At 37.3% G+C, this 26,956-nt stretch overlaps 1 protein-coding gene across 1 annotated transcript in view; it reads right to left on the reverse strand.

Moving 5' to 3' along the window:
• GPC5 (glypican 5) overlaps positions 1–26,956 on the reverse strand; it is a 742,838-nt gene that overhangs the window by 478,625 nt on the left and 237,257 nt on the right. The gene's annotated exons all lie outside the window — the stretch shown is intronic.

A 26,956-nucleotide genomic window follows, 5' to 3' on the forward strand; every position in this document is an offset into this window, starting at 1 on the left:
GGGCAAAGACTGTCCTCCATTTTGGTTTTGCTAAATATAAACTACATGGTGACTGTTTAAATGCATGACATTTCAGGTTTTTAAAACAAACTCCAGATTCTACACTGTATATTCAGAACTACACCTGAAGTTTCCTAGTATTTTTATGAATTCACATGCAGATAGAATATTTATTGCAGGACAACAGCCAAATTGTGAATAAATTATTTAGCATTACATAACTGATGTAAGTACAGAGTAGGCCAAAATTTACGTAATAGATAGATGTGTAAAAAAGAAGTAACAGAAACCAGATATATGCTGATTCAAGAAGAATTGCTGTAGTAAGTAGAACATTGTTTCTAATACATCAAAACTCAAAATATATAGACCACTTAGCAGAATTCTGTGGCTTATTAAGGTGCAATTCTTCATTCAACTTCCCATGTTATATGTAATACTCAATTTATGCAAGAAAAACTGAGTATCTACCTTCTCATCACAGATACTGTACATTATGCAAATACCCTCCATATGTTAGATTTTGTCTGCATACTCTACAAGAGGATAGCTCTATATATCTCTGTCTCAAAAATATTTTGCCAGCTGTTATGCTGTAAGGAAAAGAAAGCAAAGAACCCTGTCAGGAATGGAGTAAAGAAATGCCTATTTCCCACCTATTAGATCTGCATATGAGCATAGACAACACAGCATATTCAAATTTTGCAGAATCTGTTTTATGAGAAACATTGCAGATCCTCTTAGCTCTGCAGAAAACCTTCTATGTATGCTAAGCAATGAACGTTGTTCATTAAAACAAGGTTGCCACCTAACAATGATATTTTGTCTTTGATCTTTGCTTAAATATCGCCTTAATTGAGATTGAGGATATTCCTAAGGAAGTTTACATGGACCCAGATACCATTGCTAAAATGACATTGGCCATGTTCATAGATAAAAATTAACTCCGACATACAGAAATACTCTAAGTTTTCCACAGGTCACAGAGAGCACAATTTGCCTTCTACATGTGTAACAAAAATTAGTAGTTCCTTTAGCCATTACAAGAACACACTTTTTGGACTACGTGTTCTCCAAAATGCTTCAAAAGTGAACTAATTCTAAGGCTCAGCAAAATTTTCCCAGAAGGTATCAAGATCCATCAGTCTTTCATTACTTAAGTCCTTTAAAGCATTTGGTTTCATGCAGTAAATACTAAAATTCTAGACCTTCCACATGCAGTTCTGCATGTGCTATTTAGGGCAAGTGCACTCTTTATTTCTTCTGCAAGCAATCAAGTTCACTGGAAGCTGATATAATAGCAAATTTAAATTCAATTATGTATCAAGATATCACAGCAATGATCACCTAGGATTAGTCACAAGTTAATGATTCCAGCTCTATTCATTCTTCATTTGAGAAAATAGTCACCTGTATCCAACATTCAGGACACACTGTATCAGCTAAAGGTAAATACTAAAAATAATAAGCTCATTACTAAAAGCCATTACGGAGCCCTTTACTGATTCACTAGCCATGCTATTACTTGAAATGGATGTTAATGCTGCACAATCAGGACAGCAAGGCTTAATGTAGCTCACTGGAACATAGTAGTTGAAATGAGTTTTAAAAAAAATCTTCATAGCACTGTTGAATACATTGAATATATGAATGGTTCATATTCTTCACAAGATGGTATTTTGGTTTATAGCAGACAGCTTTTTGTATTGTCTTGTAGTGATGGGATAATTTGCCAGCTTGTAGTGATGAGGTAAAGCTTTTTATAGGGGTGTGTACAAAATCTGCAGCCTGCCTGCTAGACTTGGGGGAATGTTTAACACAGCAATTTGAGTGGGTCAACAAATCTGGTAGCTTCCAAGGATAAAAAACACCCCAACCTAAAAACCTTCTCCACATTTTTCCTCAAATAGTCTTTCACAATCATTTATCCAAATCAAAACAGATAATTCAATATGGAACTCATTCCTTCCTTCCCCTTTCCAGGTGAACAATACTGCACTCACCAAATGGACAATTGGATTAATTCAACACAGTGGTTTAATGTAACACAGCAATTTTTCTTCATGCTGTAACACTACAAAAATAACTTAAAAGTTATGGTTATCCTTTCTGTACAGTGCTCTCATTTTCTGTTTCACAGCATGGAAAACCTATGTTCTCACTTTCTGTCACTCAGAATCTTCAGTTAACACCTTTTTTCAAATGCTGCATACCCAACTATTACACATTTGCCTGTGAACTGCATAACTATGTGAAAAATAATACCATTTATCTTTTTTTAATTCAGTCAACAATACTCATTTCTTTAACCATGCAGGAAGAAATAAACCATAGAGAAGTTGAGACTTGCCTGGGCTACAATTTTATTAATTTAACTTATCTGGGAATTATCTGGCAGTGACTCACTCAAGGCTGACCATCATTTCTTCTTCAGCTATTTCCACAACGAAATCCATGCACTTGCACAGCTTGTATTTACCATAGGATGAACTCCTTTCACGTGACGGGAAGGAGCTAGGAACGTAATAGTGTCCTAATATCTGGGTGGACCAGATATTAGGAGTTTCAGTCACATTCCCCAACCTCTTTAGAGCTGTCGTCCTCTAAATTCATATTCAGGTGTGGTTCATAAGGAATAATTGGATTTACTTACCAGTCAAAAGTGTTAGCAATTAACTTGTTTCTCTCTCTCCCACTCCTAGTCTGTCTGTTTTAGTCATAGAATCATAGAATGGTTTGGGTTGGAAGGGACCTTAACGATCACTTAGTTCCACTCCCCCTGCCATGGGCAGGGACACCTTCCATTAGATCAGGTTGCTCAAAGCCCCGTCCAACCTGGCCTTGAACACTTCCAGGAATGGAGTTTCCACATTCTTTTCATATTCTCTCAAAGGCAAAATACATATCTGCTCCCCAGGTAAAGGAGCTCTATTATCTAATACTAAAATTCTTTTCTTAACAATGATTGAGTCGTCTTTCTCAGATGAAAAATATACCCTTTTTCTGATTTACACTTTTTCAACATTGTTGAACCTGTGTGGCCCAAAGGCTCTTTGCTATTTTGGCTTGGAAGCTTCAAGTTATCACAGAAACATGTCCAAAATCCATATGAATGTTCTCTCAGTTCTCATGACTGAGGCATTTCCTATACAAAGTCCAGATATTCTTACCCAGTAACGTTGCCTGTAGCAAATCTCACTTAACTTTCACCTCTTTTGCCCACTTTGCTGAGAAAAAGCATCTCTGCACAGAAAGCAGATGTATAGTGTGAGTGGGCATGCTCTAGTCTGGGAATATTCCTGTCTGTTCTTCTGCCTGCCCTTGCAGCTTTGTAGAGAAACTGAAAGTTTGGCAAGCATTTTCTTCTTTTACAGTAACTACAAGGCTACTTTTTCTTCCTTTCAGGAAGGAAATCCACTCAGTCATTTACCTGTGAAAGAACCTACTCACATTAGTTACCTTAACTGCATCCTTGCTGACTGCTCAGAGGGGGGGTTTGCTTTGTCCAGTTGAGACTGGAGAAGAGTAAGAAGCTGAAGTAGAGGTGACTTTTGTATCAAAGCAAGGACAAGCAGCACACTAGTGCTTGATAATACCACAACTTTAAGTCTATTAGCACTGAACTACTGTTAGATCAATACGTACTGGTAGTAACAACCTCCATATTACTGTTCTTACTTGCTCTGAGTGTTTAGCACCTTTCTTTCTACCTTCTTTCTCACTCCTGACCTTTCATCTGCAGCCAGCATGATTGTTTCCAGAGCTGAGAGAAGTGAATCTGTGATTTCTACTGCATTCCACTGCCTGCGGGCCTCCTCACCCTCCACAACAATGTTACCAAGCAGAACAGAGCACCTTTCCACCTTCACAAATGCATTGGCTGCCCCCAAACAGTTCAAAGCCTGTTCTGTGACAATTAACACATTTCAGACCATCCACCTGACATTTTTGTCTGTTACAGGGCCCAGTAGACCCCAAATAACACACAAGATTATATCCATAGAGAAAAATTAGGGTCCAGGACTGGTATAATCACTACTCATTTCAAAGGCTTGTGGTTTATCCTCAGGTCTACTAGATGTTTACCAGATTCCCCATCTTGACTCTTAAAGGAGTTGCTACTTTTCTCTTTCTCCAGAAAACCATATGCTTTCAAAGTGTTGGGTTATTCAAGCTTTGTAAAGTTTTTATTTCTCCAAGAGTTTTAAATTTTATGTTCAGGGAGAATCCAGTCTTGAAATTAATCCTCCAGGTTCTGGATATCAATTTTCACCCAGGAACATGCCTTATAAAGCATCATATATGGAAAATAAAGGTGTAAATGACAAAAATTTATATTACTTTGGATGGAACAAAAAGAATGCAATCCCATTTGGAAGAATGGTTTTCCCCCAAATGTACTGGGTTTGTGTGGCAACATTTTGGTAGCGGGGGAGATACAGGGGTGGCTTCTGCGAGAGGCTGCTAGAAACTTCCCCCATGTCTGATACAGCCAGTGCCAGCTGGCCCCAAGATGGACCTGCTGCTGGCCAAGGTCAAGCCAATCAGCAATGCTGGTAGCACCTCAGGGATAACATATTTTAAAAGGGGAAAAAAATTCTGCTCAAGAGAAGCCAGAGGAGACGAGTTGACAATAGGAGAGAAACAGTTCTGCAGAATCCAAGGTCAGTGAAGAAGGAGGAGGAGGAGGTGCTGCAGGTGCCAGAGCAGAGATTCCCCTGCAGCCCATGGTGAAGACCCTGGTGAGGCAGGTTGTGTCCCTACAGCCCATGGAGGTTAACGGTGGAGCACATCTCCACCTGCAGCCCATGGAGGACCCCATGACAGAGCAGGTGAATGCACCTGAAGGAGGCTGTGACCCCATGGGAAGACCATGCTGGAGCAGGCTCCTGGCAATACCTGTGGCCCCGTAGAGAGAGGAGCCCACGCTGGAGTAGGTTTTCTGGCAGGAATTGTGACCCCATGGGGGACCCACGCTGGAGCAGTCTGTTCCTGAAGGACTGCACTGCATGGAAGGGACCCACACTGGAGCAGTTCATGAAGAACTGCAGCCCTGTGGGAAGGACTCATTGGAGAAGTTTGTGGAGGACTGTCTCCTGTGGGAGGGACCCCATGTTGGAGCATGGGAAGAGTGTGAGGAGGAAGGAACAGCAGAAACAACATGTGATGAACTGACCACAACACCCATTCCCTGTCCCCTTGTGCTGCTTGGGGGGAGGAGGTAGAGAAATCAGGACTGAAGTTGAGCCTGGAAAGAAGGGAAGGGTGGGGGGAAGGTGTTTTTAAGATTTGGTTTTATTTCTCAATATCCAACTCTGATTTGATTGGTAGTAAATCAAATTAATTCCCTAAGTCAAGTCTGTTATGCCTGTGATGGTAATTGGTGAGTGATCTCTCCATGTCCTTATCTTGACTCATGAGTTTTTTGTCATTTTTTTTCCTCCCTGTCCAGTTGAGGAGGGGGAGTGATAGAGCGACTCTGGTGGGCAGCTAGCATCCAGCCAGGGTTAACCCACCAACACCAAATTTGACAATACTGTCTTTGTGTACCAGTTCACAGCATAAATCCTGAACATTTTTGATGTGATGTTGCATTGCTAAATGATGGTGGTCTCAGTATAGAACCCCCAAATGTGAATATACTCAACATACTGAAGTAAATAAATGCATATGTTTGCATTTTTTCCTGTTATTGGAAATTCTAACCCATATTAAATTTGCTTTCACTGCAAGGTGATCTGGCTTTGATCAATTGACATTAAAAGCTATCCTTTAACTTTTGAGTCTTTTGTAATTAGAGGCTCTGACAAGTCACAAGGCAGGTTGAAAATCCTTTTCTTTCTTCAGGTGTATAATAAGGCATTGACAAAGCCTTATGAAGTATTGCTTTATTGATTCTTATCATAAAAGTAAGATTATGGAAGTCAACCTCTTTTTGTTCAATCTGCTCTTTTGCTGCTTGAAATTATATCTTTTGCATACAAAAATTACAAACTGGTTGGTTTATTTTCCACATATCATTGTGTTTCATTAACAACTGTCTATAAATCTAACATCTTCAAACATACTAATGTGAACTAAATGATCTGTCAGAGCTAAATGGGCTATTGGGAATCTGAGCATGGTACACAAAACTTCATCCCTGTAGACCTACATTTACATGCAAAATATGTTTTCCTTTAGTTGGGGGGAAAACATAAAAACTCAGACTCTTGGTTTGAGAGACTTCATTCATTACAAAGTTTTAATACAGCATTAATCACTGTTTCTTTTACTCCTAATGTACAAGTAATGGAAAAAACATTTTAAGGATCCCCACAGAGGTAGCCTGACTTGAGGAAGTGGTGTTCAGATTTGAATCCTGGGGAAAAAAATGACGAATCTCTTGCTAGAGAAGTAATAGACCCGCCATCTGTGCTCATTTCTGTACAAGCATGGTAATGTATCACATCACTTTAATAGGCAGACTTGGTCCCCAAATAATATTCATTTTCATCAACACTAGGAAAAAAAACAAGCACCAATATATTTGTATTCTATAAACATGTTTTAAAGTGATGAATAACAAGGTATCCATTTTCTGAGCTCAATATATGAATATTCATATAAATTTCCTATTACTCTCTATTGTATCTATGAATACAGTTGGTGGGGTTTACACTTGATTGTATCAATATCTCTGTTAAAAGAGAAGATCATGCTCTATTGGCTATCACCGATTTCTTGGTACGTGCAATTGGAAAAGCTATTAGAAATAATGAATATATTAATTCTTGGAAGAATCAGCCATTTTGGACATGATGCCTAAGGCAAATCTGTACCTCTATATCCCTCCAACAAAAATAATCTATATTATATTGTGATAAAAACAAATATGGATACATCCTATTTATTGTCAACAACTGATCATGATTTTCCATTCCTTTACACTAGCTTTTTAGAGTAACATCAGCATAGAACAGATGAAATAATCAATGTTAAAAATGGATCTGAGCCTAAAGTTTTGATCCAGATCCAAACTTCTCCAGAGTTCAACTCCACATGCTAGTAGCGTTTTGCTTTGCTGCAACTTATCTCTGCTATTACTTCAGTATGAAGAGAATACAAATTCTTGGTCAGTAACAGATCAGTTTCAAGTAAAGCCAACCTTCTTTAGGGCATCATTTCATACAGCAGATAAAGAGATTTTAAGAAATCAATTATCTAATAACAAAAATAAGAAACATGAATTATGGAAATAAACAGGGAAATTTTTGAGTTGAAAACAAAAAATCTATTTCAGTGCTTTCAAATAGAAATTCCTGAAAATTGTGAAAGTGGAACTGTGGTATACAGATGTGCATTAGAACCAGAACTCAAGCCGAAAGAGAAATACATTAAAGTTCAAGCTTCACCCAGACTAATATTTGTAAACAGTAAAATCATTTCAGATGAATCTCATTGGAACTAATAGTTAAAATGCCTACATGTTGCCTGTGGAACCACGTAGATCTGAACAACTGGATCTACTAAGAACAGGCACTACTGAGCTCGCTAAATGTTTCAAGTCCCTAGCCTAAGCTTGAAGAGTCAATACTTTTAACAAGTGGTAAGGATGGCCATGATCCAAACACGTGGTACAGGGAGCCCCTCATGCAATACAGGCACAGAGATATCCTCAACACCCATTCCCAGATACTCATTCTGGAATTCTGGATTCTTTTTTCAAATCTGTGACTCTTTTTTTGGTTGGTTTGATTGTTCTGTTTTGCTCAGTTACAACCTGAAGTTAAACGCTGAAGCAAGGAGAAGAGCTTTCTAATGGTGATAGAGGCACAGAAGCATGGCACAGCCCTGCCACTTAAGAACACAAGTAAAGTGAGGGCACACACCCTGTTGACTTGCAGTGAATCTGAGGGACATACAGACAGTGCGATAATTCACTAGGGATGGAAATCCAATACATCAGTAAAGGGAAATCAGGAGGGAGATACAGTTAAGAGATTTGTTTCTAATAATCTGACATAAAGTACCTCAGTGTCATGATTTATGAAGAATAGCATCTTACTAGATATAAAAAAACCCAATGAAAACATAACCAATAGTTAAATAGAAATCTTGTGAGCTTCCCTTTCCAATGTAATGAGAACTTGTGACACAGCGACAGAAATGTTTTTAGTGCCAAGAAAAAGATGGCATAGTCATGAATAAGTCCAGATGAGGTCTCAGGCATAGTCTGACACTTCCTAAAAATTGCACCAGTAGGACCCTCTCAACTGTGGAAAAGCTGCATCTTTCAAGTACAGGAAGATTTTAAACTGATAAATACCTTCCAAATGTTGACAAAAAAACATATTGTTAGAACAGAATAATAAGTATTATCTAGTCATGGCAATGAGGGCCAAGATCCTTAAATAACCATGAAGAATATACACAACAGTCAAATATTTAAAGAAACTGATTTTGACTTAGGATTAAAGACAAGGTGCAGTTTTACCTGGAAAATAGGATATGTACAGATATATACATAAAATGTATATGCAAAATTTCTAAATATCAAGATTTTTCTATTCCCAGGACTGTCTCATTATGCTGATTGCCTGTAGGTTTGGCAGGATTCAAATCCACAGGACAAACCTACAGAACATATACCCCCCCAAAAAAGAGAAATATTCTTCAAGCAGTTCCAAAAAGCTGGGAACTGCTGTCTCTGAAAGCTGTAAGTCTCTCGATATCATTTCACAGCTGTGTAGAGTTTGAAAAAAAGTTTAGCATGCCTGATCTTCTTTTTCTAACTGCTTTAGTTCCATACCTTTCATATTCCTGGTTACAGAGGAGCCCAGCTTCAACAAGGAGAAAGAGAATGCCCTACGGTTTTTAGAAAACTTTTCTCCTAAGCAATCATTATTGTCTGACATGCCATCAATGACAGATTTGCAGGGGAACTGCGCACCACCAAACACCATGGTTTATTATTGTCTTTTTAGTGAAAATGATCCCTTTAAATGAAAACAAATTAACTCAGAGCCACTACAGACTTGAAATTTCCTTTCATCACAGATCAGACTGTCAGAGAACTTGGGAAGTCTCTATGTACTGAATGCCCTCATAGTCCTGGGAATTTCTGCAGAAAAAAATGCAGTCATATGTCAAGATAGTCACTTCCTTCAGTTACTGGCAAAAAAAAATTAACACCAATAACAGTTAGTAATAATAATTTTTATATATATATATATATGTATGCTTGAAACATTGTACAGACAAGCAGGTTAGAACTGCACTCTTCCTGATGATGCTGAAGATAAGAAGTGAAAGACAGAGGGACCAGCTTTGCCTTTAACGTTTTCAGGTTCACTAGGACATCAAGCAAGCAAATCCAGAAAAAGAAGAACTGAGGATACTGAGTGGGATTCAAACTTGCTGCTTCTTACACTGCTTGGAAGAAGTGATGTCGAGCTTCTTTTAAGCACTTGGACCATGTTCCAAGTGGGAGATTAAAGTAATGAAAGGTGTATTATCACAGTGAATGCTATCCTCCGGAACAGCCCTTAGCATCTTGGCAGTCAAGCTTCCCCCAAGACACATGATGATGTCCTGCGCTTTAGCAAGTTTAGCTATTTGCCCCATCCTAATGTGTCTCTGTCAGCTGCTATCATCACCTTCTACCACGACCTTCTTGGACTTTTCATCACTTGGCTCAACTGACTTTATCAAGAGACACTCAGGAATCTCTACATTAAGTTGTCAAGTTACAGGGTCATGATATTGAGACAACTGCTCTGGTTGTGAAGGGCTTAATCACTGGGGTGCATTGCCTTACCTCTGAAATACTTGTGTGTATCAAGTAGTCACACTGCTGTAGGAGGTTCGGGTGGCTCATAGCTGCTGTGGCTGTAGAGAGACACTGCCTGAAAGTTTATTCTTTTTGTCATTTTGTGGCAACAGGATTCTCACCTCCGTTTGCATTATTTCATCTTAAATGAAATCTTAACTGATAGCATTACAGTAGTCTCCATGAGAGCAAGCAGACAACTACTAACTCCTCCTCTGGTAACAATGGAGAAGACTCTCCATTGACTTAATTTTCTGCATTTAAAACTACTTTGGTGTAAATGAAGCAATGCTGATTTTCATCAGCTGACTGATTGAAGTAAGCACTGAAATCCTAGGGAAATAGTTTGAAACTAGGTGTTTACTTCCTGTGGGTTCTTTGGGAAGCTCCAGGCATAGAGAATATAATATACAAGAGACCAAATAACTTAATTTTTAAAATAATCTTTTTATTGACTGTATTTGTTCTCCTGTATTCATCTCCTTTAACTGGCATTGATACAGTAACCAACATGCAACTTTTTCAATATGCTACTCCTTCACAAACTGGATTTTCTTGTTTGAATGTTCTAGTTTAGAAAAGTAGGCATTCATGTACTGGCATTGCTAAGGGATTTGTTTTGTTCAGCTTCTCACGTTAATTGAATTCTAAATCACGTCACAGCTTAGGCTGCTGGCACACACAAGTTACAAGCAAGCACCTGTATTTATATAGTCTCACTGTGTTTAAGAATGGTAAAAAGCAGAGTGTGCTCACTAAATTTTGGTTTATTTCAAACTTGGGATATGATTTTTAATAACTCCTCAGCCTGCTTGCTTTATGATTGCTGATAATTGCTGTTTTACACCTGCTATTGCTAGCATCTTCATCACTGCTGGACATTTCAAAATCCTGGGTAACTGTTAGTTGAGAATTAACAATTACCTGAATACTAGTAAAAAGTAAACATGTGCAGCAACAAATGAGTAAGAGTGTTTAGTGGTGCAAATTTCAAATAACAAAGCAAAGAATCACTGTAATCATAAAAATGCTTGGAGATTGGGCAAGTGTGTTGGCTGGTTTTGTCTAGTCTTACATAGCTTTTTAAGAGTAGATATTGCAAAGTTAGCCTCAGAAAACTCATCAAAAATACTTTACACCTAGTTATCACGGACATTATTTGTAATAATTCTAGGACAGATTTCATTTGTCCTAGACATTTTCAATACTTTTTAATGGATCAACAGTTTTTTACAATGAAAATAAAACGTCTTTGACATTTTCAATAAGAATTTATTTTTAGATCTGTAATTTGGTACATACTTGAAAAAAAATGATTGCATATACACTTGTTGATTTACAGAAAATATTTTTTGGAAAAAAACTGAGTAAAAATTGTGTCATTTGTGCTTCAGACAAAAATATGTTCCTGTAATCACTTAGGCTAAAACATGTCTAATGAAAGATATGTATTAAATTTTTGATCGTTAACCAGACTTGCCTTGTTAAAGTGAAAAATAGCAGGTCAGCCTTTGGGCTTTTCTACACTTAAAAAATTAGTGACATGTCTTTGGAATACTCATTTTTATACTCAAAAACTTGCTTATTTGGAACTAAGTTCACAGGAATAAGACAAATCACACTGAAGTATGTAATAAAGTAACTAACTATTACAGAGCCTTTCAGAATATCTCTTTTAATGAATTTCCAAGTGTGACCCAGACCTTTGTTATTTTGTACAGTACAGAATCTATCATGTCAATAATTTCTATTATGTTCTAATTCTATAATCACTCTTCTAAAGATCAAAAGAACCCCAACAATCCTTCATGACCTTAATTTGAACACCAACCTTTTTTGAGAGGATTTTGTACATAGTGGTTGGAAACCAGTCCATCATAGTTTTGATAGCCGTGTCTTCCAAAAATAAGTTCTTAGTAAGCAATAAGAAGTGCTAATGGAATAACTAGATGTCCTGAAGGCTTCTTTAAGTAGACAGGACTCCCTCTGGAGACTTCCAAAAACACCAACTTCTCTCCAGTTTCTATGTATGGAACATATATTTAGAAGGACTGTTTTACTAAGCATCCAAAATTCAGTATAGGATGTGTGACTGTTAAGTAAGACTATCCTTTTTTGCAAAGAATACAACTTCTACTGAAGTGAAAACTACTAAAGCTAAATTTTCTTCTTCAGAAGAAATGCTATAATCTACACACTGAAAATTCATGTTTTGAAGCTTTCTTTTAGCACAGCAAATAAATTCTGATCACACTTAAAAACTGAGCAGTAGCACAGTTTTGACAGTTTTTAAATACACCAAATTTGCCTGGATCTGCATTAACTCATTAAGGTAATCTATTTCAAGCTAAGTTATATAAAATGTTTTTAAAATACTATCTTTTCCTGCTGATTTTCCTTATTCCTTTTCTTGAACATCACCTGAATGAAGTAGTCCACATTAACTCAAAGAATTCTAGAACAATTCTGCCCAAATATTATGAAAGCATAAATACATTTCCCTGTAACTATTATTTCCTACTGTAAAGAAAATTTTTATATCATGTTATCAATGTCAGATAATTTTGTTTTGTTTCACTTCAAAATTTAATCTTTACACTGTTTCAAAAGTTGAAGAACTTTTGAAGAATTCTCACTTGAAAGATACCATGAAAATTAGTCTTCTGGTCAATTAATGGTAACCACTCTAATACTTATCTATGTGTATGTATCTCAGCAGTATGTTTCTAAATTCCAGAGATGCTATTCTTATATGTGATGCAAAATGTTCACCACAAAGAACAGGACAAAACACCCCAGACAACAGCTCTGTTCCACCAAACAGAAAATTAAGCTCTGCTGAGCATCACACACTGTCGGGAGGGGAATTCCTCACCCCAACAATATCCAAATTCTCCACAGAGGCAAAAGAAAAAACATCTGAGAGGGAGCTAATATCAATCTGTAATGCACCTTAACAAATAAATATGTTCTAGTAATTGCAAACTCTGTTGAAGAGAAAAGAACTGAAGAGGAGCTTTGAGACAGATATTTCATTTAAACTAGGTGCCTTGGGTAAGTCACATGTTTAAAATTGAGAAAATAAATTCTTGTTACATTAGAAAATAACTAAACAGCAGACATATTCAAGTAGACTATATCTAGATAAATAAGGACAACAATATCTCCTTCTTGTAGTATTCTCGAAATCTTCTTACAATCTTAATAATTCTACTGTACCTTCATTTAATAGAGCAATAAAATTAGAGATATTAATTACCATAAACAAGCACATAAATGTTTATAGCAAATAGCAAGCAAAACAAAAGGAATTATCTCGGAAAAACAATTCAAACAACTTGGAAACACAAAGCTGTCAAGCCTAATTAGTCTAAAATTGAGAAACCTGCTTCCCCTATAGGACACTAAAATCTTTCTGCTTGGAAATGGCAAAGGCAAAGGAAATAGCAATGTAACTATGGCATTATGTAGGACACCAAACCTTGGAGACAGAAGTCTGACATTTTGTATTTTGTCCAATATAATGCTTCAGTGCACAAACCAAAGTATCCTCTAGGGACTTGGAATACACCTGATAATTTTGGGATGGATACTTGACACAGTGCTGACACAGTCAATATTTATCTTACAGCCACATGGGGACTACACCACTACAAATCATGTCAAAGCTCCACTCTCACAGTCCATTCTTTGTTATTGGGTGGTTTGTTTTTTCTGAGGTAATTTATGGTAAATTAGCACAAAATGACAGTTAAGTTATTGTGAAGGACTATCAAGCAGATAATAAACCTGAATATGATTATTGACAAATTAAAAAAGGTCATTCAGCAAATAAAGGTCAAATGAAGGAATCAACCTAAGTTGCTGTGTAATGCCAAGAGTGAAATGCTATTTCAGCAAATTCACTGACATGAGCCACTCAATAGATCTTTTCCTGTTTATTCTAAACAGTGAAATTCCGTGTGACAGTGAAGCTGCTTTTTACTGGCCCTCTCTGTTATCACAGTACACTCAGAGTTAGCAAAAGATTAGTGGATAAATAATAAATCAACGTAAGTGGCCAATCCATCTCTGTGGCTTTGGATTCATTGTATATTCCTAATTTATCTAAATGTGCATGAATGACGATGCTGCAAACTAGGAATTGATGACATGATCCAACACATGATACTTTTCATCTTAAATGTTTTATGACACGTATATGCTTAATATTAACTGTGGGGGGTGGCGGCGGTTTTGGTTGCTTGTTGTTTTTTGGGTTTTTTTTACAAATAATACACTTTCATCTAATCTGTTCCCATTTTCAATACTGTTAAATCCTAGGGAATATAACATTAATTTGAGGAGATATAGGGTATAATACTCTTTTCATTCAAACCAGTTTTACACTTATGCAAGCATGCTTACTTCAATTACATCTGTGGGGGAGGAAAATCAGTCCCCAGCTGTATTACTATACAATTTGGATTGGTTTCATTTTTATACAAAAGATATCAGGCATTTTACTGAAGAGTTTCCTCAGCAACTAGAAGTTTTTTCAGCTACTAATTCGTAACCGTTTTCTTATTTCATAGCTTTATTATTCACAGTATCTTTGCTGGATGCATGTGTATTACCTGATTTGCAAAATACCTGCATTGCCTCTTCTCGGAGTGCAGTGAATAGCTCATGTGAAGAACTCATACAGAGTTGTGGATTAGAATCTCTACAACATGCTATATTTTATTAAATAATAGAAAAAAGCATTACAATATCATGTGAGTTATGTTCTAGTGTTACTTAATCTTTATGAGAAGTTAAGCACTTTCTAGAATGCCATATTTTATCAATTACACTTGAGTAAAGGTTTATTCTGTACTGGTCCTTAACTAGCGTTATACCAAAGATAAATATGGTTGCCTTAACATTTGATGCTTTTCATGCTCCATAAGAGGCATGATGGGCAATTTTTGAGGTATTTCAGGACAAGTCACAAAGAATATGGGCTTTCAGTAAAGTCATATTCAAAGAGCTGAAATTTTTGAAGCCACTTATAGCAGAGTAATCAACTGGAGAAGGCTGAAGTGTTGTCTGTGAAACCACTAGGAAGGTATTTGAATGGGTCTATTAAGACATCATAGAATCATGGAATGGTTTGAGTTGGAAGGGACCTTAAAGACCATCTAGCTCCAACCCCCCTGTCATGGGCAGGGACACCTTCCACTAGATCAGGTTGCTCAAAGCCCCGTCCAACCTGGCCTTGAACACTGCCAGGGAGGAGGCATCCACAACCTCTATGGGCAACCTGTTCCAGAGTCTCACTACCCTCACAGTGAAGAATTTCTTCCTTATATCTTATCTAAATCTACCCTCTTTCAGTTTAAAACCATTACCCCTCATCCTATCACTACAATCCCTGATAAAGAGTCCCTCCCCACCTTTCCTGTAGGCCCCCTTTAAGTACTGGAAAGCCACAATAAGTTCTCCCTGGACCCTTCTCTTCTCTAGGCTGAACAACCCCAACTCTCTCAGCCTGTCCTCATAAGGGGGGTGCATCAGTCCCCTGATCATCTTTGTGGCCCTTCTCCAGATCCGCTTGAGCCAGTCCATGTCTTTCTTATGCTGGGGGCCCCAGAGCTGGACACAGTACTCCAGCTGGGGTCTCATGAGAGTGGAGTAGAGGGGGAGACTCATCTTCCTTGACCTGTTGGCCACGCTTCTCTTGATGCTGCCCAGGTTACGGCTGGCTTTCTGGGCTGCAAGCACACATTGTTGGCTCATAGTCAGTAGTCAGTTTTCCATCCACTAATACCACCAAGTTCTTTTCCGCAGGACTGCTCTCAGGCCACTCTTCCTCCAGCCTGTATTTATGCCTGGGATTGCCTCGACCCATGTGCACTTGGACTTGCTGAACTTTATGTTCATGAGGTTTGCATGGTCCCACCTCTCAAGCCTGTCAAGGTCCCTCTGGATGGCATCCCTTCCCTCCAGCATGTTGACTGCACCACACAGTTTGGTGTCATCAACAAGCTTGCTGAGGGTGCACTCAATTCCGCTGTCCATCCTGCCAACAAAGATGTTAAACAGCACCAGTCGCAATACCAACCCCTGAGGAACGCCACTCGTCACTGCTCTCCACTTGGACATTGAGCCGTTGATGGCAACTCTTTGAGTGAGACCATCCAGCCAATTCCTTATCCACTGAGTGGTCCATCTGTCAAATCCATGTCTTTCCAATATAGAGACAAGGATGTCGTGTGGGACAGTGTCAAATGCTTTGCACAAGTCCAGATAGATGATGTCAATTGACATGTAACCTTCATTTCAAATTTGTTAGACAAAATCATATCAGTACCACAAAAGTATATTTTAGATGCACATTCTTAACATCAGACAAAATAGGAATAGTGTAAACACTATACACAAACCACATGATGTTACAGGGGACATAAGAAGGAATAAAAACAGATTTAAGGATGTTTCAGTGTTTTCTGCAACATTTCAGCCCAATGTTTCTTGCATTCATATATGATGTAGCATGATCTTTTAATGTTTCTTTAAAAAGATGAACTAATTCTTTACCCTTTGTGGGTACAACCAATAAATATATGAGCTAAGAAAGCCTTCATAGCTAATGCTAAATTCTTTAAAGATAGGGATTGTATTATAGATTTAAGAGATTTAATAACCTTTTGGTTTTCCCTTTCTTCCCAACTACCCTTTTTTGTGTCTTCTTTTTGCAAATTTCACTTTTCACATTCAATTATTGGTTTTTTTAAGATATAAATGAGTAGATGTAAATGCATGTATTTTCTCTTCAGTGGATAAGGGTTCATGGGACAACAATAGTAAAAATATTTTTTACAGAAGGATGGACAAGATCATATTTCTGAGTCCTAATAAAAATAATTGGTTTAGTTTTATTGTCACATAAATCTCTGTAATTGTTCTTTGTTTTGCACTGTTGTGAAAAAAAAAATTACAATAAAAATGTGGCAGTGACTCAGTTTCTTCTTCCCATTCACCAAATCTTAATAAAAATTAGACTTTAGACAAATATGACATAGTTTTCCCATGAGCGTGCCTCCATAAGAAGGAAGATAAAATTATTATCAATTGCATTCCACTTACCTATCTTTAGCTATTTAAAAATAAGGCATCTATTACCTAAGCATCTATTGCCTAAGTTTCCCTTACAGAGTAGGGGAAAAGAAAAAAAAGAGAGAGAAAGGCTTCTTGAGGGAGATACAGCACCAACTGTAGGATGAAATGATGACTTGCATCTCCGTTGGTCATGCCTTCTAGACAACTGGTCTAGACACTGTACCAAACTTTTAAATAACTAAACTGAAATGAGATGGCATTAGCCTTGGGGTACTCATTGCTGAAGTCATACACTTCCTGTGGTAAGCCTAATCCCTCCAGTTTTCAGTTTTTCATTTGTAAAGTCATCATAATTCTTACTTGTCTGCATCATGGAAGATACTATGAAAAGACAAGTTAAATATTAGGATATGTCTAGCTATTGCAGTAATGGGAACTGTATACCTAAGCATCAATAAGATGTCGAAGAACTTTGCAGTTCAGTGCATTTAGGAAACAGTGCAGCTAATGACAAGCTTTTACCTTCCTTTTTGTTCCTGAAGAAGCTCAAAGTATTTCATTTACTGAAATATTCAGTAGACCCTGACTAATTGAAGGACAAAACTTATGAGATTTATACAGATTATAATGGGCTGCTGGAAGCTAAAGCTCTTCCTAAGAAAAGAAGGGTTCTACTTTCTTCCTTTGAGATCTGAAGGAGAGGAAGTCTATTGTCTACTGTAAGTTTGAAAGCTCTCTGTGACTGCTTAGCATGCAGTCTGAAGGAAGAATCAATCTAGACAATGTTATTCTCAGAGATTTGATTTTTAACTTCACTTGTGATATTGCCTCAGTTACAGAAATTAATGTCAAGTAAGTAACAAGGGGTTCAAGGATAATGTAAGTCAAACAGGCTATCTTCGCTATGGGAAAAGCTGTCAAAAGAAGACAAGAAAATGGGGTCAAAGTGTTGTCAAAAATGTTCTTCAGGAAAACAGCACCCTGCAGCAAGTCTTACGTGTCTGAAAATATTAAATGAATCTTGTGTTGCAAAAATATATATAATTTCTGTGTATATATATATATTTGTATGCATATGTATATACATATATATGTACGGGTGTGTACACTTCTGTTATGATCTATATACTGAGCCAAACTTAGGTATCTCTGTCCTGTATCATAGACCCAAATGAAATGATCAGAGTATTTATAAACAATGGCTGGATTTCAAAAACATTGTAATAATGAGGACCTTCACAGAGAGAAAAAAACATGCTTCAGTATCATGGGACTTGGGAATGTAGGGTTTTACTTGTCTCTCTACATATTCCTGATTTAACATTGAACAAGTAACTGAAAACTAGGTCTTCAACACTACAGGTGTGTTGCAGTGACATTTAGTCATGAGTTCTAAGTCATTGGCTGATCAGGAAAACCACAGCCTAACTTCTTATGCAAAATCTCGGAAGAGAGAACAGTTTAAGAAAGGGATTCACAATACCCAGCACAGTCAGTTTAGTAAACAGGAATTAATAAGTTTCTTGAGATAAACATGATTTTGTCTTTATTTAATACACATAAATTTCAAGATGCCTAAAAAATATTTCTCTTCACAGGGCTATTTTATATAAATTCTATTGACTCTGTGGAATTTACTTCTTTGTCAACTGAGATGATTAAACATAACAATTCAGGTGACTGATGTGCCTCAGACTTACTCCACACTGTAACACAAGAAAGCACTGGATACAGGAATCTCTCCTCTCTGTTGACAGAATGTTAGTCAGTCTGTCACATCAGTAGGTCATTCATTTATAGACTAATTTAGCCAGAAAGAAAAAGGACTGTGGCTTGTTGTTAATAGTTGGGGAGGAAATGGAGAAAGATAAAAATTCCCATGTCTTTATACAAAGGTACATTTTTGTTTTACAGTTACTGGGTAAAATGTTGAAATATTCATGACAGCAGAAACTGTTACTTTGACATCTAGTTCCTAGCAAGCCATCCTAATCATTAGGCTAGAGACCCATGGTCTTTCCTGCAATTTTTTCAACTTGTGAATCTCATATTACTCCATACAAACTGAAGAAATATTAGTGGGACAGACTGAGAACTGCCTTGTCTGATGCCTGCAATGGCATATATCCCTGTAGATTTTGAGACAAGCAGTGGTCCTGAACCTGCAGGCACTAGACATGACCTGTACTCCCTAACCTGGCAGCATGTTTCTAACTGCTGAATTAAAGGAAGCAGGAAACAACCTTTTAACAGCACCAAATCCTCCTCAGTTTTTTTATGGGTTTTTTAAATGCATCCTAATCAGTTACATGTGCTCTGATAACACTTAATGGATTACATATTGCATACAAAACAGCCAAATCTTTTAAATTGTGAAGCCCAAAGAGGTTGGTGCTTGAGCTGGAATTCAGCTGTTCCACACTCTTATCCCTGAAATAGATTTTTAATAGCCAAGGATGAACCAGAATTTGGCAAAAGGTTTAAAGAAAAAGTGCCATATAAAGGCAAGCAATAAATAAATGGAGCAGCAGGAAGAGCCATGCAAACTTCTGATATATGGAGGGTTGGACTAGAAACTGAGGAATAAAACAGAGTAGCTCTGAATGATCAGGCTGCATCAAAGCAGCAAGACAAAGTTAAGTTCATGGAGATTTTTGAAAAACAGAATGGTACATTTCATCATTACGGATCTGGATCTGAAGAGTAAAAATGAATGGAAAAGTAGAATTTTGAGTCCTTAGTATAAGGTATTCAGGTTACAAATATAACTATATTTAGTTTGTGTTCCTGGCAAATATCCTTTGCACCCCTCCAAATCTCTAGCTTATACAATGAGATAAGTAGCTCCATATATTTGTGGCTCAGATGCCAACATATGGGTTAGCAGCAATATATGGCTCAGAAGCAATTGTTTTGATATTAAAAAAATTAGATTGCTAAAGAAGATGAACTTATTACTCCAGAATTTTTATAAGTGCCTCTTTAGACCCATTTCAAATAATACACATGCAGCCCCAATTTAGAATGTAACTTTTAATTATTTTTATAGTACTTAAAATGACCATAATATCATTTGTCTATGAATTTAAGTGATAATAATCTCAAGAAGCACTCTATCTTCATTTTATTGAAAGTCTGATGTGACTAAATCAGCTGTCTATAGAATCTATAACAATAAATCCACAGAACAATAAACTGTAAGGCAGATATTCAGTACCTTGTAATAAACCGAACTGACTATCCATGTTTTCAGTAACACTTCAGAATTTGTCTAGAATATACAGTTATTTAGGAATAAATTCCTTTTTGTTAGCAAGTATTTCTTAACAGAAGATAATGTATCTGCAACTTTCCTGAAAAGGACCTAGGGGCTGACACCAAGTTGAACATGAAACAGCAATGCACCCTTGATGCAAAGTGGACTGCATCAGGAGTGTTGCCAGCAGGTTGAGGGAGGTGATCCTTCCTCTCCACTCAGCACTGGTGAGGCCATACCTGAAGTACGGGGTCCAGTTCTGGGCTCCTCAGTACAAGAGGGACATGGACATACCAGAGAAAGCCCATAGAAGGGCACAAAGATGATGAAAGGACTGAAGCATCTCTCCTATGAGTAAAGGCTGAGCAAGTTGAGACTGTTTAGCCTTGGGAAGAGAAAGCTCAGGGGGAATCTTATCAATGTATGAAAATACCTGAAGGGAGGGTGCCAAAAGAAGGGAGCCAGGCTCTTTCAAGTGGTACCCAGTGACAGGTGATGGGCACAACCTGAAACACAGGAGGTTCCCTCTGAACACCAGGAAACACTTTTTTATTGTGCGGGTGACCAAGCACTGGCACAGGTTGCCCACGGAGGTTGTGGAATCTCCCTCCTTAGAGATATTCAAAAGCCGTCTGCACATAGTCCTGGGCAATTGGCTCCAGCTGGCCCTGCCTGAGCAGGGGGGTTGGACCAGCTGATCTCCAGAGGTCCCTTCCAGCATCAACCATTCTATGATTATGTGAGTGTATAGCTACTGATTTTTCATTTATTGATGCTGAACTGTGTATTACATTCTTCACAGTTTACTCATATATACAGTTCTTCATTATTGATTAGTAATCTTCAGATCAGTCATTGCAACCATGTGGTTTCTATGTTATTAACAAAAGATTTTTTTCCTGAAAATTCAGGGCCTGCTATCAACTATTTGGCTACTTTGTTATTAATTAAGGCAGTCAGAAAATTGAACAGCCCATTCACAAAGTAGATTATTTTACAGTTTATTCTGCTCGGTAGATTTGAGCAGAAAATATTTTTCGTAAATAATAGAATGGGATGCTAAACGGCCTAGGAACTTTGCTTTCTTGTGAACTGCCAGTCAAGTTCCAGGAGATGAGGACTTACCTACAACTGAATGTTTTGTTTCATAGAGTGGCATCATTGCCAGAGCAGAATGACTACCTCTTCGCATCTGGGAGGTCAACAGCATAGACAAATGACCTGTCAAACCACACAGTTACTAAGAACAACCCAGAGACCTACAAATCAGAAGAGACAGCAGAAAGCTGGTCAGGGCAAGAGAGTTTCCAATGGACTAGATCATGAAGGAAAAAAATAGGAGTCTATGAACGTTTAATTTCTAACAAACCATCTTTCTCCTGTAGAAAACTATTTCATCAGGCAGTTTTTGCTCATACTTACCTATTGCTAATAACAAACATATATTAGCATATCAGCTAGTTTGTAATTCTTTAATTATGGATAGTAACTGAGACGCATGAAGATCTTGCTGAACAGGTTGCACAGAGCAGAAAATTATAGGGCCAGCTTTCCAATATGCTTTCAATGTTGGCATTAAGTGGACCAGACTCTGTGGATGAATTAAGAGTAAATTCTTTGGCTGCAGTTCAACCAGAAATTCAAATACTTGAAGCTCAGTGTTAAGCATAACTCTTACATTCTCCTTAAATTATCTTAAAACTCTCCTATATGCTGTCAAACACTTCCTTAAGCCCTCCAGCAAAGTAGACATGAGGTTTGATTCAATCCATCCAATCTGAAAGTAGTTTTTCAGGTGGTAGTAAAGAGACAGCAATTTCTATATATAAAATATGAAAAAAACCTCTGAACCCCAAAGCATCACTGATATATAATTCTCCGATTGCTTTGTGAATATACTGAGGATCTAACCAGAGAGCAACTACACAGAAGTAATTAGAATATATTCACTAAAAAAAAAAATCATATTCAAATCATATTTCTTTTCAGAATCCCTGGAATCCCTTAATCCCAGGCTTGTTCTCAGAACTGCAGGCTGTATATTTTTGGGAAAATACCTGGACTTGTGTGCTAGTAATATGGTCCCTGTCTCAAGACCCTAAATATTATTTTTGAGAAAATAAGTTAACAGTGCTCATTTTCTGCTTGCATTTAAGGTTCTCACTGTGAATAAATCTACCAAGTAAGTTTCAGAGTAACCAGCAGATCTTTAGAAAACTTCATAATATTGATGCAGTAATTTTCAGAATGCAAATATGAGATAAGGAAGTCTCATTTCTGATTTATTCTCTTAAAGAGTGATTCCAAAACTGCCTCATAAGGAAAAATTTTGTCCCTCAGAAAAACATCGTTTTGAATTCTACATTTCTTCTTCCAAAAGTTCCCCAGAACTTTTGGTTATTACTCAATTTTGATGCTTTTGAATATGCTTTATGGAGATCTGAATTATAACTTCTAGTTCTGTTCAGTCTTTTGTTTATTCGACTGATATGGCTAATTCTATTTTTCTAAAAACATGCTCTCCTCATTCTTGCTCATGAGTTTGTTCTGTATTTCATAACTGGAAATAAATACTTTTTGTTTATTTCTGGCCACCTGGTCTTCTTCCAGTATATGTGTTTACTGCACAGACTCACTGGCATAGCCTTGAAATTTTTCTGAGATATATTCTCAATTTGTCTGAATACCATGGTAAAGCTTGTCACTCTGAAGACAGCAAAAATTCAGGATAGCAGTATTCTCTTATTTTAGTTCTTAGTAGTAGCTGAGGACAAATCCCATCTTGTCCCCAAAATTCCTATTTGTAGACCTGAAAGCTCATGGAAAGCTTTCACTTTGCATATCAGATTTTGCTCCTCACTAAAAATCATACTGTCATTGCTCTTTACCAGACTGCTGGTACACTCTTGCTTGGGTTGGACAATTTTTTAAGAACTTAAGAGTTTTCACCTTTTCTTATACCTGAGGGGCATTTCTTCTCATTCCTTGAGTTTACTTCATTGTCATATCATGTTACATAATAGAGGTTTGTGACCAATTGCTGGCCATAAGCCCAATGGCACTTATGGTTTTTGTGGCCACAACTCTAAGGATGGACTCTCTCTAGAGCAGGTTGGCTGTCCACATTACACAGAATTTGATCCTGGAGCCTCCTTTTGGTCTGTTGAGGTCCTGTGGTCTGTTATCATTTTGTGTGATTTTTAAAGACTGACTGAAACACTGTGAATACTAGGTGGCAACCTGCCAGAGAGGTATTTTTTTTGCATGAAACCGAGGGTATGCAATGAATGTACCATGAGGGTACCTGGAGGCATTTAAGGATACAACACTTCATAAGGTTGTTCCTCAGGGGGGTGTAGGGTGGACACAGCCAGACTTGTTGCCTTACTATCTTTTAGAAATGGTTCCTGGAGTGAACTTTGTCATATACTGTGCATAGCATTGAGTGGTTAAAAATAAAGTCAGAGAGTGGGCTAATAAATAAGCCATGAGGATGAACTATGATAGTATTCAGGCTTGCTGCCTAGACATCTTTTACATAATGGTGTGAATGTACTCCAGTTATTTTTCTGGTAACTTCTTACTATTTGATGGCCTCTGCAGACTGATAGCTCCATCCAACTTTATTTTCCTGTCTTTGTCCCACTACCCACTTGTATAACTTGACCAATATAGACCTTTTAGACAAGGGTAACACATACTGCGGTTATGGTGCGTGAAAAAAAATACTGCCTTTTAGACTACTTCAGTTGCTATTTCCATGCTTATTCTCCTGCTTTGGAGATGCTGTCTGATCACATTTATCTACTGCTGTGCTTTCCTCTTTAAATGCAGCGCTATCAATAATTTTCTCCTCTTTCTGGGGGTAGAACTATTGTATAGGTAGGCCTTAGTCCCACCATCTTAAAGCCATTCTTCAGACTTGGGGTTCCCTCCACTAAATTTATATTTTCCTTAGGAGACTGTAGTCTGCCAATAAAATACCTGTTGAAACAATAGTATTTAGACCATTTAAAAATATTTGTATACAAATGAATAAATACTTTTTTTTTCTTCCCTTCAGCATCCTCCTTATAGCATATGGCTTGATTCAACTAATTATACAAAAGACATTTTACTATGAAGTAGATGAAAGCCTAAAACACCAACATGAGCTGTTAGGGTACCTTTATCACAAGTACTGTGAACCACTGGAACAAGTTCTGGAGAAGTTGTAGAGTTACCATTTGTGATTTGGTGTTGGCAATCCTGAACTGCCATGAGTCTGCTGTAAATGCTCTAACAAGGCTTAGAAGCAGCCATTTCAACTGAACTGCTGAGCTCTACACACAAGACAATAAGGCATAATGCTCACAATAATGTGCCCATTATTGTAAGTATTGTAGTAATGTGGTCTATTATTTCAATATTTTTGGCCACTTCCTACTTAATTTTGAGTGAGAATTTCATTAGGATATATCTTTTCAACCAACATAGAAAGAACACAGTGAATAAGTCACAGAAAGAACACTTGGGTCAAAGTATTCAGGACACATCTCAGAAATACTCATTATTCAGGTCATTGATCTTGCTACTTTGTTTTCAGAATAGGAGTGAGTCACCAAATGGCACTGAATAATTTTTTCAGCTTGTAGCATTCACAGAGAGCAGTATTAATGCAATCTATATTTTCTGACATAATCAAGACCCAATCTTATGGTCTTCATTCAAAGGAATTTTCAATTTAAGGTCCTGATCTTCCAGTGAGTCTGTTCAAAGGGGCCTCTCTCCAGACAGATAGTGGAAAATGCAGACCTCAATTGCAAATAGGATTATTTTTGTAATGCGATTGTTTTGGATATCTTAGACAAATGTTGAAATAAAGAGGTGCCAATATATCCTGATTCTTTATTTAGTTGTTAGAGTGTTTTTTAAAATAGCAGCAATATCATAAAACAGAAGATATAACAAGGACTTTCTAAACAACCTCTGACATTATTAAATGAGTGTGTTGCCCACCAAGACAGGCATATCCACGTCCTGCCCTGGGACCCTAAATTTCTTTTGCCTTACATTAATTTTGTCAGATGTCACCCAAGTTTATTAAATCAAAAACATTGTTCAGATGGTGACAAGTAGTTTCAGACTCCTTTAGACATCCTGCTTTAGATCTTTCATTTCAACTATGTTTCCAAGATCTTTACCAACCCTCAGCAGAGGCAGGCAGGGAGGGTACTATCAGTGCTTTTGAACACTCTCACTTCGGCAGCGTTTAAGAAAGAAACACACATCTAAAAAAAATTATTATTTTGAAGGAAGAGATTGAAAGGAGGTCAGAATAAAGCAAAGAATTGAACTCAAATTTCTCAGTTCTCAAGCTGTGACCTAAGCATTGGTCAATTATTCCTCTATTTATCTGTGATTTCACTAGATTATTGAAAAAAAAAAAAAGAAAGATTAAAACTACTGGCTAGTGCACTAAGGGAATTAAATTTAATTTTTTTCTCCAGAGGAAAGTGGTTTTGTAATTATAAAATTCATATGAGATGACAGAAATCTGAACATCAACAGAAACTTTTTTGTCCCCGGAGAAAAAGGGAAATTAATTACAGCAATTATTTACCAAATACTCAGATAAAATTGGACCTTTGATAAAGGTTAGGTGTATGGTCAAGATTTTCTTCTCAGACATGGTTATACTAAATTTACTTTTTCACTTGTTCTTTATTTTATTTTTGTAAATGGAAACAGAATCTATTATCAAGTAAGTGAGGAGTCCTAGATTGCTTTCTTCTACCTTCTTTGGGGAACTTTGTCTTTTTTTCTTTTTTTTTTTTTTTTAATTAAAAAAATAATAATGGAGCAAGATTTTAACAGTGTTTCTTGACTGCAATCTTTAACACAATTTATATAAATATGTTTATATAATTTCTAAGTATGCTTGATCAAAGTCCCATTCTATACTGAATTGCAGGGATATATCATACAGATGATGTTAACTATATATTAGTTTTCTTTGTCAGATTGTTCCTAAGGACGACATCGACATAATGAATGTAACATTTTTTTCTCTTTAGTTTGTGCTTCATTTTGTTTAACTATTAATCATAGACTGTGATCAATAAATAGTACCAGGAGATGTATTTTGAAAAATTGTCAAGGGCCAAACCAATAGCAAGTTTTGTATGTGAAGGAGATCTGCCACAGGAGCAAGCAAACATGGAAACTGATGGAAAGGCAAGGCCAGACTGGCTGTATTTCTCTTTGACAAGCATACATTGAAAACTTTGATTATTGAGTGACTGACTTGAGAAACTTATGATGAAGAGTGCTTACTAATATGAAATCTTCTTCCCAACCATGGATTGAGCATTTCTGCTTGCCCGCCTCTATTGTGTGATTATTCATTAATTTTTAGTTGCTTCTGGAATGGTATCAGCCACTTGTGTAGCTATATTATATTGCATCCCATATTGTGATCTTGTATTGGATTTGCATGGCAAGGTTTCGGTAGTGGGGGGGCTACAGGGGTGTCTTCTGTGAGAGGCTGCTAGAAACCTCCCCCACATCTGACAGAGCTGGCGCCAGCCGGATCCAAGGCCAAGCCCATCAGCAATGGTGGTAGCGCCTCTGTGATAACATTTTTTAAAAGGAGAAAAAAACTGCTGCACAACAGCAGCCAGAAGAGAGGACTGAGAACATGTGAGAGAAACAACCCTGCAGACACCAAGGTCAGTGAAGAAGGAGGGGGAGGAGGTGCTCCTGGGCCAGAGCAGAGATTCCTCTGCAGCCCATGGTGAAGACCCTGGTGAGGCAGGCTGTGCCCC

This window comes from Strix aluco, chromosome 2 (assembly GCF_031877795.1).
Source record: "Strix aluco isolate bStrAlu1 chromosome 2, bStrAlu1.hap1, whole genome shotgun sequence".
Taxonomy (NCBI): domain Eukaryota; kingdom Metazoa; phylum Chordata; class Aves; order Strigiformes; family Strigidae; genus Strix; species Strix aluco.